Raw genomic sequence first — 16,616 nt, forward strand, 5'->3', positions numbered from 1 at the left:
TCTCACAGCCATCAGTTTGTGCTGGGTTTGAATTACCATCCTAGAAGTGAGAAGCTAGTACGAAACGCTCTGCACTATGTAGGACATTTCCTTTCCCTTCTCCCTACCCCAAGGCACTAAGGCAAACTTTCCAGGATGAGTACAGCTCCAACAACACTCAAGAAGCTCGACACAATTCAGGAAAAGCAACCAGCTTGATTGGCACCTCATCCACCACCTTCAACATTCACTCCCTCCACTGCCGACATATAGTGGTAGCAGTCTGCACCATCTATAAGATACATCATGGCAACTCATCAAGGCTCCTTCGACAACACCTTCCAAACCCATGACCTCTACCTTCAAGAAGGACAAGGGCAGCAGATGCATGGGAACACCACCACCTACAAGTTCCCCTCCAAGTCACACACCATCCTGACTTGGAAATATATCACCATTCCTTCACTGTCACTGGATCAAAATCTTGGAACTCCCTCCCTAAAACAAAGCATGTCACATAAGGAGATATTAAGTCAGATGGCCAAAACTTGGTCAAGGTTTTAAGGAGTGTCTTAAAGGAGGAAAGTGAGATAGAGACAGAGAGAAGGAAGGGCAGTGTTCAAAGCTTGGGGTCTAAGCAACTGAAGGCACAACCACCAATGGTGAACCATTAAGCATTGTGAGTGTACCTACACCACATGGACTGCAGCGGTTCAAGAAGGCAGCTCACCACCGCCTTCTCAAGGGCAACTAGGGATGGGCAATAAATGCTGGCCTAGTCAGCCAATGCCCACATCTCGTGAAGGAATTGAAAAAAACAATCTGTTCCACCCTTCTCACTCCATAGCTAGGAGCGGGGGGTGGGGGGTGGGGGGTGGTGGTTTCCCTGATGACCTAGCTAATATTTATCTCTCAACCAACACAAGAACAGATTGTCTGGCTACTGTCACATTGCTGTTTTGGGATCTTGCTCTGCGCAAATTGGCTGCCACATTTCCCACACTACAACAGTGACTACACTTCCAAAGTGCTTAATTGAGTGAAAACAATTTGGGACATCCTGAGGTTGTGAGAAGTGATATATAAACACAAATCCATTCTTTCCTGCTGAGATCAGCTAGCTCAGCAGAGATTGATCTATATGCTCACAGGACATTGAACTTACTAGTTGATCCAGTGGGCTGGGCAATACATGGGAAGGTGCAGTGAAGTTTATCCTGCTGTTATCAAATCTGCCTTATTTAAAAGTGATGCAAATTGCAGAATATCAGAATCATAGAATCTCATAGTACAGAAGGATAATATTCTATAGATGTTAAAAATGTTATGTCTACATACTTTTCCTGACTCCAAAATCTTACTTGGATAGACTCCTTAGACTACAGAAGGCCAACAGAAGACTAGATTGACATATTTAATATCATGAAGGGTTTAGGTAGGGTAAATAAAGAGAAATAGTTTCCAGTGTCAGAAGGGTTGATAACCAGAAGGCATGGATTTAAGGTGATTGGCAAAGGAATCAGGGGCCATATGAATAAATAAAACATGCAGTGAGTGGTTAGGATTTGGAATGTAGTGCTTGATAGGATGGTGGATACCGATTCAATCGTTGCCTTCAGAAGAAAATTCAATAAAGACTTGGAGGAAAGAAATTGCAGGATTATGGCACAGCTGGGGATCTTCGAATGGCATGTGCAGACTTGATGGGCTGAATGGCCTCCTTCTCTGCTGCACTATTCTATAATTCTATGTGATCATATCAAATATATGCCAGTAAACTGGACTACCAGGGCAGGGTTCTCTTGGTCCTTGCTATGCATACTTAAATATTGGGCAGGTAACAGCAGCAGCTTATATTTAGATAGTGTCTTTAACATAATGAAACGGCCCAAGGCATTTCACAAGAGCATTATAAAACAAAGTATGTCACATAAGGAGATATTAAGTCAGGTGGCCAAAACTTGGTCAAGGTTTTAAGGAGTGTCTTAAAGAAGGAAAGTGAGATAGAGACAGAGAGATGGAAGGGCGGTGTTCAAAGCTTGGGGTCTAAGCAACTGAAGGCACAATCACCAATGGTGAACCATTAAATTTAGTGATGTACCAGTGGCCAGATTTAGAGGAGTGCAGATATCTTGGAGCATTGTGGGTCTGTAGGAGGTTGCAGGGATAGGGAGGGGCAAGGTCATGGAAGATTTGAAAACGCGGATGAAAATTTTAAAATCAAGACATTGCTTGACCAGGTCAGCAAGCACAGAGTGATGGGGAATGGGACTTTCTGTGAGTTAATACATGGGCACCAGAGTTTTGGGTGACTTCAAGTTTATGGAGGGTAGAATGTGGGAGACCAGCTAGGAGTGCATTGAAGTAGTCTAGATTAGATGTAAGAAAGGCATGGAAGGGGGTTACTGTGATGTTACAAGGTAGAAAAGGGTAATTTCATGAATATGAGTCTTGGAATCAAATATGGCACCAAGACTGGCTTAATCTCAGATTGTTGCCAGGGAGAAATGAAGTCAGTAGTTAGGGAATGGAGTGGGGGCCGAAAACAATGGCTTCAGTAAAGGGTAAAGGCATAACCTGCTTTGTAAGGGATCCACTTACAGGAGTCATCAGCAATGCTGAGCTCCAGTTAAGATATGTAGCCTTAAAAAGAAAACATGAGCCAACCAAGGAGGGACAGAGGAGGCAGGAGCTGCATCTACCTTCCCATGGAGATCCTGGTGCAAATACCCTCATCCAATCCTCCATGTGTTCACTCCAAGGTGCACCTCTATTTGAGGAGATCTGCCAGGACCGGCTATGCTTCACTGAGGAGGCAGTTGTGGAAATATTTAATCTCCTTGAGCAAGAGCTTGCAGGGCAAGGAAAGCACTGCCAGTGGCTGCTGACAATGATTTTGAACTTCTATGTAGTTGAATCATTCCCAGCGACAGCAGAGGACAGATAAAAAGCTTACATAGCAGCAATTCACTGATGTGTAAGCAGTTGACAGAAACCTTGTTTGACAGAACCAACTCCTTTATGACCATCCCTAAGTAAATTGTCAGCAGAACAAGACGGTAATGCATGTTATGCATATTGCAGGTTTCCCAATCCCAATCCTCCAGCTTTTATGATAGGACAGGCACCTATCCCTATTAATAAGAAACTTTTCACAGCTGTAACTCTACACATGAATGTCCCCTACCCTGGTAGTCGTAGTAAAACCATCACTTTGAATAGGCACATCCTCTTAACATTTTGGCTCCTGACCCCTTTGAGATAGCCAGGAACAAGAACAGAACAATTTTACAATGGAGGGACACATTGAAATATGAAAACAAAAGTTAAAATACTTGGCGAGATCAGGGGAATACTGAAAACACAGTCGAGTGCAAGATCTCATGAATGATTTTAGCCTGTTGAACACCTGCCCCATATAAGGAGGCAGGACCATGGAGCAGATGTCCATGCAGAAGAAGCCAAGATGAAGCCATTAACTGAGGATAACTCTGAGATCCAGTAGATAGATCTATGGTGGTGTCATACTGCATTGACTTACTTAGCTACCTCATGCTGAGCATTCTAGCAGTACCTGTTGGCAAGAATAATGGGTATCTGGGTATGGTTATGATATGAGAGTAATGGGTACTTGGGCCTCAACATATAATAAGTAATGAGTATCTGGGATTAATTATTATATAGAGAGCAATGGGGAGGCGGTGATGGTGTAATGATATTGTCATTGCACTCGCACTCCAGAGACCCAGGGTAGTTCTTTGGGGACCTGGGTTTGAATCCCACCATAGCAGATGGTGAAATTTGAATTCAGTAAAAAAAATCTGGAATTTTAGTCTAATGATGACCATAAAACTGTTGATGTAAAAACCCATCTGGTTCACTAATGTCCTTTAGGGAAGGAAATCTTCTGTCTTTACCTGGTCTGGCCTACACATGACTCCAGACCCACAGCAATGTGGTTGACTCTGAAATGGCCTAGCAAGCCACTCTGTCTAAAGGGCAATTAGGGATGGGCAACAAATGCTGGCCTAGCCAGCGACACCCACATCCCATGAACAAATTTTTAAAAATGGATACCAGGGACTGAAAATGTAAAGAATAATGGGAGTAATTATTACATAAACAGTAATGGGTACTTGGGACTGAATGTATTGAGAATAACATTAGTCCCACAGTGGTGTTTGTCTGTCATTGTTGTGGGCGAGCTGATTCAAGTTAATGGGAAACTACCACAATACAGCTCAGACTCACAAAAAACGAGAATAAAAATCTAGCCAATTCTACTGAAAACACAAATTGTTCTACAAATTCTTTTCTGAAAGCAAATGTGCGTGATTTTGCTTTTAGGTTTTGTTGAGGTATATTTTGACTGGCATCAACAAAATCAGTGTTGAATCATGTAGCCAAAACAGAACAGTTCGAGTCAAAGAAGCGATGAAGAATGCACTTATATTCTCTGGAGTTTAGTAGAGTGGGAGGTGATCTGGTTGAAATGTATAAAATTCTTAGTGGGATAGACAAAGTAGATGCTGAGAGGTTGTTTCCCCTGGCTGGAGACTCCAAAACTTTGGGTCACATTCTCAAAATAAAGGGTTGGCCATTTAAGACTGAGCTGAGGAGAAATTTCTTCACTCAGAGGATTATGAATGCTTGAAATTCTGTATCTTGGAGAGCTGTAAATGCTCAAACATTGAGTATATTCAAGACAGAGACTGATAGGTTTTTGGACACTAAGGGAATAAAGGGAAAAGGTGATAGGTGGGAAGGTGGAGTGGAGGTAGCGGATCAGCCGTGATCTTACTGAATGGTCAAGCAGGTTCGAGGGGCTGTATGGCCAACTCCTGTTCCCATTTCTAATGTTCTTGGGAAGAATTTCCCGTTCGGCGAGCGGGGGGTGGGGGTGGGGGGGGAGGGTGTTCGACCCGCACGCCAATGCATAAAATAACGTGTGGTGACATCGGGCGTGCTTCCCGACATCGCCCCGTGTCATTTAGGTTTTCAGCCGAATTGGCTGCGTGCGCCTGGCCTAACTGTCAACGGCCTATTCTGGCCTGTTAATGACCTAATTGAGGTCGTTGTCAGGGCTGCCTGTCCAGCCTTACGGTTGGTGGGCAGGCGAAGAGCTCAGGCGGCCTGCTGAGAAAGCATGAAACCTCATCCACGGGCGGGATGAGGTTTCATGAGGGATTTTAAATGTTGGGAAAATTTTTAAATAGAATTAGTGGACTTGTCCCAGCTTACGTGACAGGGTCACATGAGGGCACCTGTCAGGAAATTTTTCTTCAGACCTTTAATATATTTTTAAAAGTTCAACCAATCTCCCTGAGGCAGCACTTCGCCTCGGGGAGACCTGTGCACTCTTCCACGTGCGTGAGCGAAAGAGCACACAGAGCTGCTCAGGGAACCACCCCCGCCCCCCGCCCCCAGCCCCACCCCCACCCCCACCCCCGCCCACCCGCCCACCCGCCCGCACAGGGAGTGCTCAGAACTACCAGGCGGCGTCATGCTGGGCAGGCCTTAATTGGTCCGGCTATGTAAAATGGTGGCTCGCCCCCGACTGGTGGGGGGGTGGGGGGGGCGATCGGGAACCCGCCCACTCGCACCCACTCCTGCACAACCCCCCCCCCCCCCCAACCTCGGCGGGGGCAGGGGTGGGAATGCATTATGCTCTGGTCAGACCAAACCTTGAGCGCTGTCTCCACATCTGATCATCAGGACATAAGGGAGACATTGAGGCCATGAAAGCAGTTTGGAATATAACTGAATCATAGCCAGATTAATTTATTTATAACGCTTAAAAGTTACATATTTAATAATTCATCAAGGAGAAATTTATTTACCTAATGCATGATGAGAATGTAGAAGTCACTCCCACATGCAGCGGTTGAGGTGAGTAGCATTTAAGGGGAAGCTAGACAAATACTGGGAGGGGAAAAAGGAATCGAAGGATCTACTGATAGATGCAGGTTAAGGGGTGGTGGGGAGAGCCTCGTGTGGAGTATAAACACTGGCATAGGCCAGTTGGGCCGAATACATTCTGTGTACTATGTAATCTATGGAACAATTGGATACCAGAGTGTAGGCTCCTTCTGGATGGTTAGGTTGGGCCTGCTGAAACTCATGGTTTGGACAAGCATAGGAAAAAAAAATAAGCATGTGGCTTACCAGTGCCATCAAATTGTCTGCCAACAGCAACCAGCTCCTTCAGGGAGGATATCAAACGACTTTTTTTAAAAAAAAGGTGAAAGTAGAAACCGAATTGTTAAAAAGAATCCAACAATGTGCGCTTAAACTAAATTAATTTCAAGGGAAAATTAATCACGCTTTCCCACACTAGCTTACCATGTACCTTTGACCAGTTGGGCGAATAAGTGTCTTGGCTGATGACTGCTGAATGGGGACTGTGAATCGGAGTTCACATTTACCAGATGGTGGATAGTGTGTATCCTTTGCCGTGTATAATCTACCTTTTGCGAATTATATACAGAATAAGAAAAGTCACCCAGAAATACTTGATGCTCATACCGAATGCTAATGGGGAAAGTGTTTCGACCTGAGGATTGATATACCTCACTTTAGCGAATGCAGAATTTGCAGGCAAAAATGTAAATAAAAATCACCTTTTGTTGAACTGTTCACCTCAATGCTCAGGTATAATTACAACTGATTTTTGTTAATTACATCGGGCTGTGGGGTCCTCCTGGTTGAGAGTCCTTGAATATCCCACTGGTGTTCAATCTTGAACAAAAACAGAATCTGCAACTTATAACTTTTATGTGTGTGTTCACCCCTCTCAATCCAGCTAAAAAATACACAAGTCACTTGATTAGCCCTCTTGACCCAAAGGGCCAGGATCAGACACTTAGTCTGTGCTGAGTTAGTAGATCTTTGCAGGGACAAACATACGAACGTGCAAATATATGAATTAGGAGCAGGAGAAGGCCACTCAGTGCCCCGAGCCTACTCCACCACAACAAGTGTTCTATAACAAGTGTTCTAGACCACAGTAGGGAGGGGAAAATAGCACAAGATCAGTTTCGGTAGCAGAGTAGGCCTTTGGGCCCATCAGATCTATGTCAGCTCATTGCTAGAGCACTCCAAAACAATCTCTACCCATGTACTTGCCTTGGCTTCAAATGTTTACTCACTCTTCCCTTAAATGATGCAATGGCTCCTGCCTCAACTGCACCCCTTTGGCAAAACATTTTATGTTCCATCAACTGTCTGATTAAAGGCATTTATCTGACCTCTGCTTTAAACTCTGGTCCCTAGCTACTGACTCCATCCCTCTCCCTGGCAACAGTTTGGGACTAGTCTGTCTACAACCTTGGTGTCATATTTGACTGAGATGAGCTTCCAACTACATATTTGAGCTGCCACTAAGACCACCTATTTCCACCTTGTAACATCGTCCAATTTCACCCCCATCCCTGCTCATCTGCTGCTGAAACCCTCACTCACGCCTTTGTTACCACTAGACTCGAATATTCCAACCCACTCCTGGATGGTCGTTCACATTCTAACCCCTGAAAACTTGATGTCATCCAAAACTCTGCTGCCCATGTCTTGACTCTCATCAAGTCCCAGTTCCCCGTAATCCCCGTGATCGCTATTGGCTCCCAGTCAAGAAACATCTTGATTTTAAAATTCTCGTCCTTATTTTCAAATCCCTCCATGGCCTTCCTCCTCCCAGTCTCTGTAATCTCCTCCAACCCCACAACTCTCCGAGCTATCTGCACTCCTCTAATTCTGGTGTCTTGAGCATCCCCGACTTTAATTGGTGGCTGTCCCTCCGCCCTAAGCTCTGGAATTCCTTCCCTAAACCCCTCCCTCCCCCTTTGCTTTCCTCCTTTAAAACACTCCTTAAGACCTCTCTCCTTGGCCAAGCTTTCGGGTCATCTGACATAATAACCCCTTATGTGGCTCGGTGTCACATTTTATATTATAAAGCTCCTGTGAAGCGTCTTGGGGCGTTTTATTACATTAAAGGTACTGTATAAATATTACTGCTGGTTAACCTCTCCTGGCTCAGAGACAATTGTAAATTAAACAGTTTCCTCTCTCCCAGCCAGGAAAGGCACCCATCCCCCACATCACCCCACTGCTGGAAAGTGCACGTGTTCGAACATGGCTTGGGATCAGCCTGGGGTTTGACGGTGTTACCTCTCTCTCATAGTCAGGGGGCCATGCCGAAAAACATTAAGCTTATGGGTTACCGGCGTCAGCAGCAGTGAATTCCCTCCGCAGGGGAGCAAGTGGGAATTAAATGTCTTTGGGTGGAAGTGGGAACCCGAAACGGTAACAAATAATCCAACAGCCTGCGCCTAAACTAAGTTGGTTTCAAGGGAAATTTAATCACACTGGTTTACCGTGTGCCTTTGAGCAGCACGGTGAATAAATGCTGTAGCTGCTGGATAGGAACATGGGAACAGGTGAAGGCCATTCAGCCCGTCGAGCCTGCTCTGCCATGCAATACCATCGCAGCTGGTTGAACACTTCAATGCCTTCAACCCACGCTATCCCCCTAACCCTTTACGTTATTCTTAATCATGTGCGTGTGAATCGGATGGTAGATAGTGCGTAATAATCTCATGTCTATCAATTTAAAATTAGGATTTTAAAAATCAGCGCTGGGTTTAATTAATTAATTCAGTGACATATTAAGTACCTTATCTCCAAGAAAGCTGTATTTTATGGTTCCTCTTTTCGTGTCAACTTTATTCTTCCAGCCATCAATTTGATATATGTATATATGGAATAATATTAATGATATGCAAATGAAACAGCGACGAATTGATTTCAAAAAAATGGAATTAAATTGCGGAAAATAATTCGCCTTTCCTTTTTTTTCTCAAATGAGATCTGAAGGTCCAAAGAATAAGTTCAGGAATTGAGTGGGTGGAAAATGTCAGAGAGAGAGAATCGCGGCCATGAATCCGATGGGAGGGTTTCTTGCTGTGGGGACGCTGGCTGGATTGGGCCAGGTCATTGGGAGGGTTTCTTGCTGTGGGGACGCTGGCTGGATTGGGCCAGGTCATTGGGAGGGTTTCTTGCTGTGGGGACGCTGGCTGGATTGGGCCAGGTCATTGTGTCTCTCAGGTTGGGAGTACGAGAGGTTTCAATCCATCGCTTTAAAAACTCTTTGGGGTGAATAGCGCAGGATCCCAGCAGCTCCGTGCTGCCGAAGGACTGCAAAGTGCTCGCTAAGGCTGCCTGTTTAACACACAAAACAAAATGCACACCCAGACAGATTTCTTTCTAACTAGGGATTTCCAATGTTATTTTTTCTCTCTCTCCCTCTCTCAGACTCACTCTCTCTCACACACACACAGACACACACACAGACACCCCTCTCCCTTCCCTGTCACCCCTCTCTCACACACACACAGACACAGACACAGACACCCCTCTCCCTTCCCTGTCACCCCTCTCTCTCACACACAGACACAGACACCCCTCTCTCTTCCCTGTCACCCCTCTCTCACACACACACACAGACACACACAGACACCCCTCTCTCACACACACACACACAGACACCCCTCTCTCTTCCCTGTCACCCCTCTCTCTCACACACACACACACACAGACACACACAGACACCCCTCTCTCTTCCCTGTCACCCCTCTCTCTCACACAGACACAGACACACACAGACACCCCTCTCTCTCACACACACACACACAGACACACACACAGACACCCCTCTCCCTTCCCTGTCACCCCTCTCTCTCTCACACACACACACACAGACACCCCTCTCTCTTCCCTGTCACCCCTCTCACACACACACACACACACACACAGACACCCCTCTCTCTTCCCTGTCACCCCTCTCACACACAGACACCCCTCTCTCTTCCCTGTCACCCCTCTCACACACACACACAGACACCCCTCTCCCCTATCACCCCTCTCTCTCACACACACACACACACACACAGACACCCCTCTCTCTTCCCTGTCACCCCTCTCACACACACACAGACACACAGACACCCCTCTCTCTTCTCTGTCACCCCTCTCTCACACACACACACAGACACACACAGACACCCCTCTCTCTCTCACACACACAGACACACACACAGACACCCCTCTCTCTTCCCTGTCACCCCTCTCACACACACACACACAGACACCCCTCTCTCTTCCCTGTCACCCCTCTCACACACACACACACACAGACACCCCTCTCACACACACACACACACACACAGACACCCCTCTCTCTTCCCTGTCACCCCTCTCTCACACACACACACAGACACACACACAGACACCCCTCTCCCTTCCCTGTCACCCCTCTCACTGACACACACACACACAGACACCCCTCTCTCTTCCCTGTCACCCCTCACACACACACACACACAGACACCCCTCTCTCTTCCCTGTCACCCCTCTCTCACTCACACACACACACACACAGACACCCCTCTCCCTTCCCTGTCACCCCTCTCACTGACACACACACACACACCCCTCTCCCTTCCCTGTCACCCCTCTCACACACAAACACAGACACCTCTCTCTCTTCCCTGTCACCCCTCTCTCTCTCTCACACACACACACACACACACAGACACCCCTCTCTCTCACACACACAGACACCCCTCTCTCTTCCCTGTCACCCCTCTCTCTCACACACACACACCCCTCTCTCTTCCCTGTCACCCCTCTCTCTCTCACACACACACACACACAGACACCCCTCTCTCTTCCCTGTCACCCCTCTCTCTCACACACACACACCCCTCTCTCTTCCCTGTCACCCCTTTCTCACTCACACACACACACACAGACACCCCTCTCTCTTCCCTGTCACCCCTCTCACACAAACACACAGACACACACAGACACCCCTCTCTCTTCCCTGTCACCCACCTCCCCTCCCCTCCCTCCCCTACTCTGCAGTCGCACGGCTGGTGGGTGTGTGACATACACAGAGCGAAGGGGTTACATCGTTCAGTGCAGCACGCAAGCAGTTTTGGACCTGCCTAACCCGCGCGTTTGCAGGAGAGAGAGAGAGAGAGAGAGGGAGGGAGGGAAGAATCAAGGCAAGTTCGGTCACGATGAAGAAGGCGTACCTCGCCCATTCCTCCTCCTCCTCCTCCTCCGCCCACCATCACCAGCACCCACCTCTTCACACTCCACCAGCACCACCAACAACCGTCACAATAAGGCAACAGCCCGCAGCTGCCAGAGGTAAGGAGGGAGAAGATGGAAAGCATCCGATTTCATGGTTACAGACAAGAGTATCAGGGACCTCCACACCCACCCCCACCCGTGCCTCTTTTGTGTGGCAACTGTGGCTGGCTCAGTGGGTGGCAATCTCGTCTCTAAGTCAAAAGGGCCAAGCCCCCCCCCCCCCCCCACTCCATGACTTGAGCACAAAAATCCAGGCTGACACTCCCAGTTCAGCACTGAGGGGGTGCTGCACTGCCACAGGCGTCGTCTTTCGGATGAGATGTCAAACTGAGGCCCAGTCTGCCCTCTTGGGTGGATGTGAAAGATCCCATGGCACCATTTCGAAGCAGAGCGTTACCCCCGGCATTCCTGGTTAATATATATATTTACCCCCTCGATCCAACGTCGCAAAAGGAGATGTTCTGGTCACATTGCTGTTTGCGGGAGCTTGCTGTGCGCGTTTTGCCTGCTGCATTTCCTGCATTGTTACAGTGACTACACTTCAAAAGTACTTAACTGGCCGTAAAGCGCTTTGAGAAGTCTAGTGGTGGTGGAAGGCGCTATAGAAATGCAAGTCTTGTTTTCAGGATGATTTGTCCCCATGTGCTCGGCTCTGCAGCAATAACATGCATTATGAGTTGGGGGAATCTGTGTGATTGTTTGAGAACACAATGAAATGTGAGCTCATGGCTAATGGGGAAAAAGAAACGGTAAAAGTCACATGGTTGCTAAGCGGACGTGAATTTTTTTTCAGACCAAGGGGGATTTGGAAGGAAGAATTTATTTTTGTTATTTTTTTTCGAGGGTGGGGGTGGGGAGGGGGGTGGTGGGGGGGGTGGGAGACTGCGAGTTTAGTCAACAAGGCCCTTCAAAAGACAGATCAGACGTTTCACAGTGTTGATCCTTTTGACTACAGGAAGGTCAAGGTTCAAGGGTCAAGGTTTATGTGGCAGCAGCACAGACCCCCTTTTGTGAAAAGTCGTTTCCATGTGAACAGCCAGACAAAACAAAAAAAAAAGAAGGGTTTTTCTCATTCCGGAATGTTCCTGCTTTTATTTTAAGTGTGATGGGATTTGTAAGTAATGAGTTTTCAGTTGGCCGACTCCTCTGGTTTTAATCTCCTCTCCCTTCTGACAGAAGACCGCACCACCACCACCACCACCCCCCCTCAACCTTCCTTGCCCTCCGATCTGTCCTTCCATTCCACTGCCCCAGATCGAGCGGTCACAAGTACAATGTCCGTGCCTGGATTGTCGCAGAATGAGCCGTGCTCTGTCAACTCGACAGCCAGGCAGGTGGTGATCCTTGTGCGACTGAATCTCGTTTCCCCATCCTGAGAGAAAACCATTTTTTAAAAAAAAATTTAACGCAGCTTTTGACGCTTCTGCCCTTTTTCTTTGGAAGTAATTCTTTGTTTGGAAACTGAGGCCCTGTGTTCTCCTCCTACCCGGTCTTGATTCTTTGTTAAACGCCGTTGTGATTTTGGCAGAGGACTCGCATTAGAGGAAAGAGATTGAGGGTATTAATTTTTGTAGGAATATGATGTTGGAGAGGGAGTATTTAAAGCATCTGAGTCCCTTCCCTCCCAATTCTAGTTTGGTTGAACGAATATTGAGGGGATACTTGCGTTGGAGTCTAGTGGAAAGCTGCTATGGAAAATGCACACCTGCAAGACTCTTAATCCTGCACACTATGTTTACAATGTCCCTATAGGAGGTAGACTGAGCGGATGCCAGACATTTCTTTTGCTTAGGGACAGGGGAAAGAGAAAACAAAGAGTCACCTCTTGCTTCACCGGACACCCATGATCTCCATAGGTACACCAGAGGCCAGGGAATCATTTGTAACTTGGAGGAGATGTAAGGACTAGAGGTTGGATGGGGGTAGGAGGGAGGGCATGATGGGTGTTTGCAGGGGTGGGGAAGTCAAATCAAGATCTTCTCAGTTAGTTTGTCCAGTTATACAAAAGCAAGGAAGATATGCTAAACATTTATAAATCACTGGTTAGGTCTCAGCAGTCGTACTATGTCCATTTCTGGACATCGCACTTTCGGAAGCATGTCAAGCCTGTCAAGGCCTTGGAGAGGGTGCAGTGGAGATTTACGAGAATGATACGAGGGAAGAGGGATTTAAGTTATGTGGAGAGATTAGAGAAACTGGGATTGTTTTCCTTAGATTAAGATTAAGGTGAAGATTTGATAGGGGTATTCAAAATCATGAGCTTTGGCAGAGTAAGCAAGGAGATGCTGTGTCCAGGGGCAGGAGCGTCAGTGGCCAGTGGACACAGATTTAAGCTAATTGACAAAAGAATCAGAGGGAGAGATGAGGAGATTTTTTTTTTAATGGAAGTATTTATGACCTGTAATGCACTGCCTGAAAGGGTGGATAGAAGCTGTTTCAATAGTAATTTTCAAAAATGATCTGGTATGTACATGAAAAAAATAATCCAGGGCAATGGGGAAAGAGCAAGGGACAGTGAAAGTAATTAGATGGTTCTTTCAAAGGGATAGTGCATGTACAAAGGACCAAATGTCCCCCTTCCATGTTCTATGATTCTCTGGTTCTATAATTCTATTATTCAGGAAAATCACATGGTCGATTCATGGCATTTGTTGAGCTGGCTAATTTCACCAAGTACTGAGATAAGGGAAGGAACACCAGTGATTCTGGGAGACAAAAGAAACAATTCCCCAGGAATCCATCTCATGGCCACTGTCCAGTGACACCTCTTGGTCCTTTCTACGAGATATCAGGTGGGGCTGGTAGGGGACGAGGGTGGGAGCATTTCACCTGTGTGTTCCTCCATAGGGGCACAGCCTGCAGTCCTTTGCTTGCCCTGCTCCTAAAGAATGGACACTTTGTGCCAAGCAGCTGTTGACGCACATCCCAGCAGGAATCAACTTCTTCAGGAGAGGGGAGGAGTGGAGGAAAGCTGGCAGAGAAAGAGAGGGCAAAGAAACTCATTTCTGAGAGGGATCTGGAAAGTAAGTCCCAGTGTTAGATATTCAGGGGAAAGATGTCCTGTTGAAATCCAGGTGGATCAATAGTATGTTCCGACAACATCTAAGTGCCCAAGCTCTGCAGGCCTCATAGAATCATACAGTACTGGTGGAGGCCATTTGGCCCATTTTACCTGTGCCAGCTCTTTGAAAGAGTAATCCAATTAGTCCCACATCATTGGTCTTTTGCCAAATCCCCGCAAATTTTTCCTTTTCAAATAAATGACTGATTCCTTTTAGGAAGTTACTACTAATCTTTGTACTCTCAGTCTGAAATTAGAATTTATGGGAGAGAGGGTAAAAGGGAAAAAAATTAGAACCTGAAAAATATTTTTCGATTGACAGTTGTTATCTCAAGTGCAGGTCAGAGATAGTTTCTTGCACATTGTTTAACTCTTTCATTGACAGTGACTGGTGGTGATCATCTGGAAAAGCTGACTGTGTGAGTTGAATTGGGATGAATTGGCATTGGCTGGTTGGTGTTGAATTCCACTCACTCTCCTTGAATCCAAAAATAGTCAGGAGCTACGCACAGAGATTAACGCAAGCTTTTTTGGAAACTCTTAATCATGGAGTTGCCAGTCTTCTAAAGTATATTTGCTTTTAAAAAAATGGGAGTACCAATCTACATTGTGTAAAGAGGACTGGGAGGTGCAATGGGCCAAATGTTGGCCTCTTATCTCTGGAAGCTGAGTTCAAGTCCACCCCAAACTGATGCGATGAAAGTCTTTTGTGTCTGCTGGCTTATAAGGGCTCCATTAAAATGTCAGTGGGTGAGTGGCAATCCAATATCATGTGGGTGTATGTCAGGGGTATAATATTATCATGAATTTCAGGCTTGTTGGGTAAATAATCTCAATTAGACACACAGGACATTTTGCTCAGCAGGGGTGACAATCTTCTTAGGAGGTGCTGTGTAGCATGTGGTCAGAGCACAGTGATTGGAACCTTTTATTTGGCATCTTAGCTGCTTGATGCTGATCTTGAATATCTCAAGAGGACAATGTTCTATAATTCAACATCTCTCAGTTTAATAAACACAGAATTTGCATACTCAAAAAAATAAATGGAAGTTAAGCTTCAGAAAGTGTATAATGAATTGGAATTCAGCATTTCAAACCTGCGATGGGAATCAGAATTGGAAAGCCTGATTTGCAATTGAAAGTCTTGATGTGCTCACTGTGCTTTAAGTCGTTATACTCCTTAAAATTAATTTGATTTGACGCCGTGCATCTTTGCTTCATCTGTGATACTTGCACCTCTTGATTTTCCTGACCAGAATGTTTTTTGATTGTTTCCTGATTGAATTTGTTCATTATCGGGTACAGGTTTTAAGAATGTAAATGGATGAAGGTAAAAACTTAAATAATTAAAGGAAAGAATTATTATTATACATAAATGCCACATAGCATTTACAGCACAGAAACAGACCTTTCAGCCCAATTGATCCATAGGAACAAGAATAGACCATTTGGTTCCTTGAACCTGCTCTGCCATTCAATAAAATCATGGCTGATTTTCTGTCTTAACGCCGCTTTCCTTTCCTGTCCCCTTGATTTACTTAATGATCAAAAATCTACCACTATCAGTCTTGAATATATTCAATAGCTGAACATCTACAGTCCTTTGGCATAGAACATTCCAAAGCTTCACAATCTCCTCCAAGTGAAGAAATTTCTCTTCATCACAGCCCTGAATGGTTGACCCTTTATGCGAAGACAATGACCTCTAGTTTTGGACTCTGTGACCATGGGAAACAACCTGTTAGCTTTTACCCTCTCAAGCCCTGTAAGAATTTCATATGTTTCAATGTGATCACCACTCATTATTCTAAACACCAGAGTAATGGCCCCATTGTACTTACATCTCTCCTCATAATATAACTTCCTCATCCCAGGAATCAATCTAGTGAACCTTCATCGTACCCACCTCTGAGGCAAGTTATCCTTCCTTAGGTATTCAGATCAAAGTGGTACACAGATTATTTCATAGACTATGGAATATGCAGGTTGGGTTATTACCGAATACAGAATTCCCAGTATGTGGGGTGGATTATTACACAGAATATAGAACACAGAGGTGGGTTATTATTCAAAATACTAGGAAGTGAATTATTATATATAACTGGAGATATGAAGAGATGATGTAATATTTGCTTGAGGAATGTGAGTTGTCATAACAGAATAAATAACACCATGGTTAGGTTATATACAATAAGGAATAGCTGGATTGGATTGTTATATAATATTAGGGAACATCAAGGGCAAGATATTATATGCAATGTGTTAATGCATCCCAAGTATGTCTTATTCCATATACTAACTTCTACTATATAGTGACTCATCTCAATGTCATTCACTCCATAAAGCTACTTCAATATTGAATTTTGTTATTTCATATAGTAACATGCCCCAAGTAGTCAATTGTACTCAATTCAATAAAAGAAAG

At 45.4% G+C, this 16,616-nt stretch overlaps 1 long non-coding RNA gene across 2 annotated transcripts in view; it reads left to right on the top strand.

Annotated features, from left to right (window-relative positions):
- Positions 1-16,616, top strand: part of LOC121290319 — a 424,761-nt gene that overhangs the window by 215,894 nt on the left and 192,251 nt on the right. The window contains exon 1 of one of the 2 annotated variants that reach the window (XR_005945768.1): positions 11,143-11,187. The exons of the other annotated variant lie outside the window; for it this stretch is intronic. This is a non-coding gene — a long non-coding RNA (uncharacterized LOC121290319). Of the gene's footprint in view, positions 1-11,142; positions 11,188-16,616 lie in introns of those variants that run through there. 2 annotated transcript variants of the gene reach the window in all.

The sequence above is a fragment of the Carcharodon carcharias genome, chromosome 18 (genome assembly GCF_017639515.1).
Source record: "Carcharodon carcharias isolate sCarCar2 chromosome 18, sCarCar2.pri, whole genome shotgun sequence".
NCBI lineage: Eukaryota > Metazoa > Chordata > Chondrichthyes > Lamniformes > Lamnidae > Carcharodon > Carcharodon carcharias.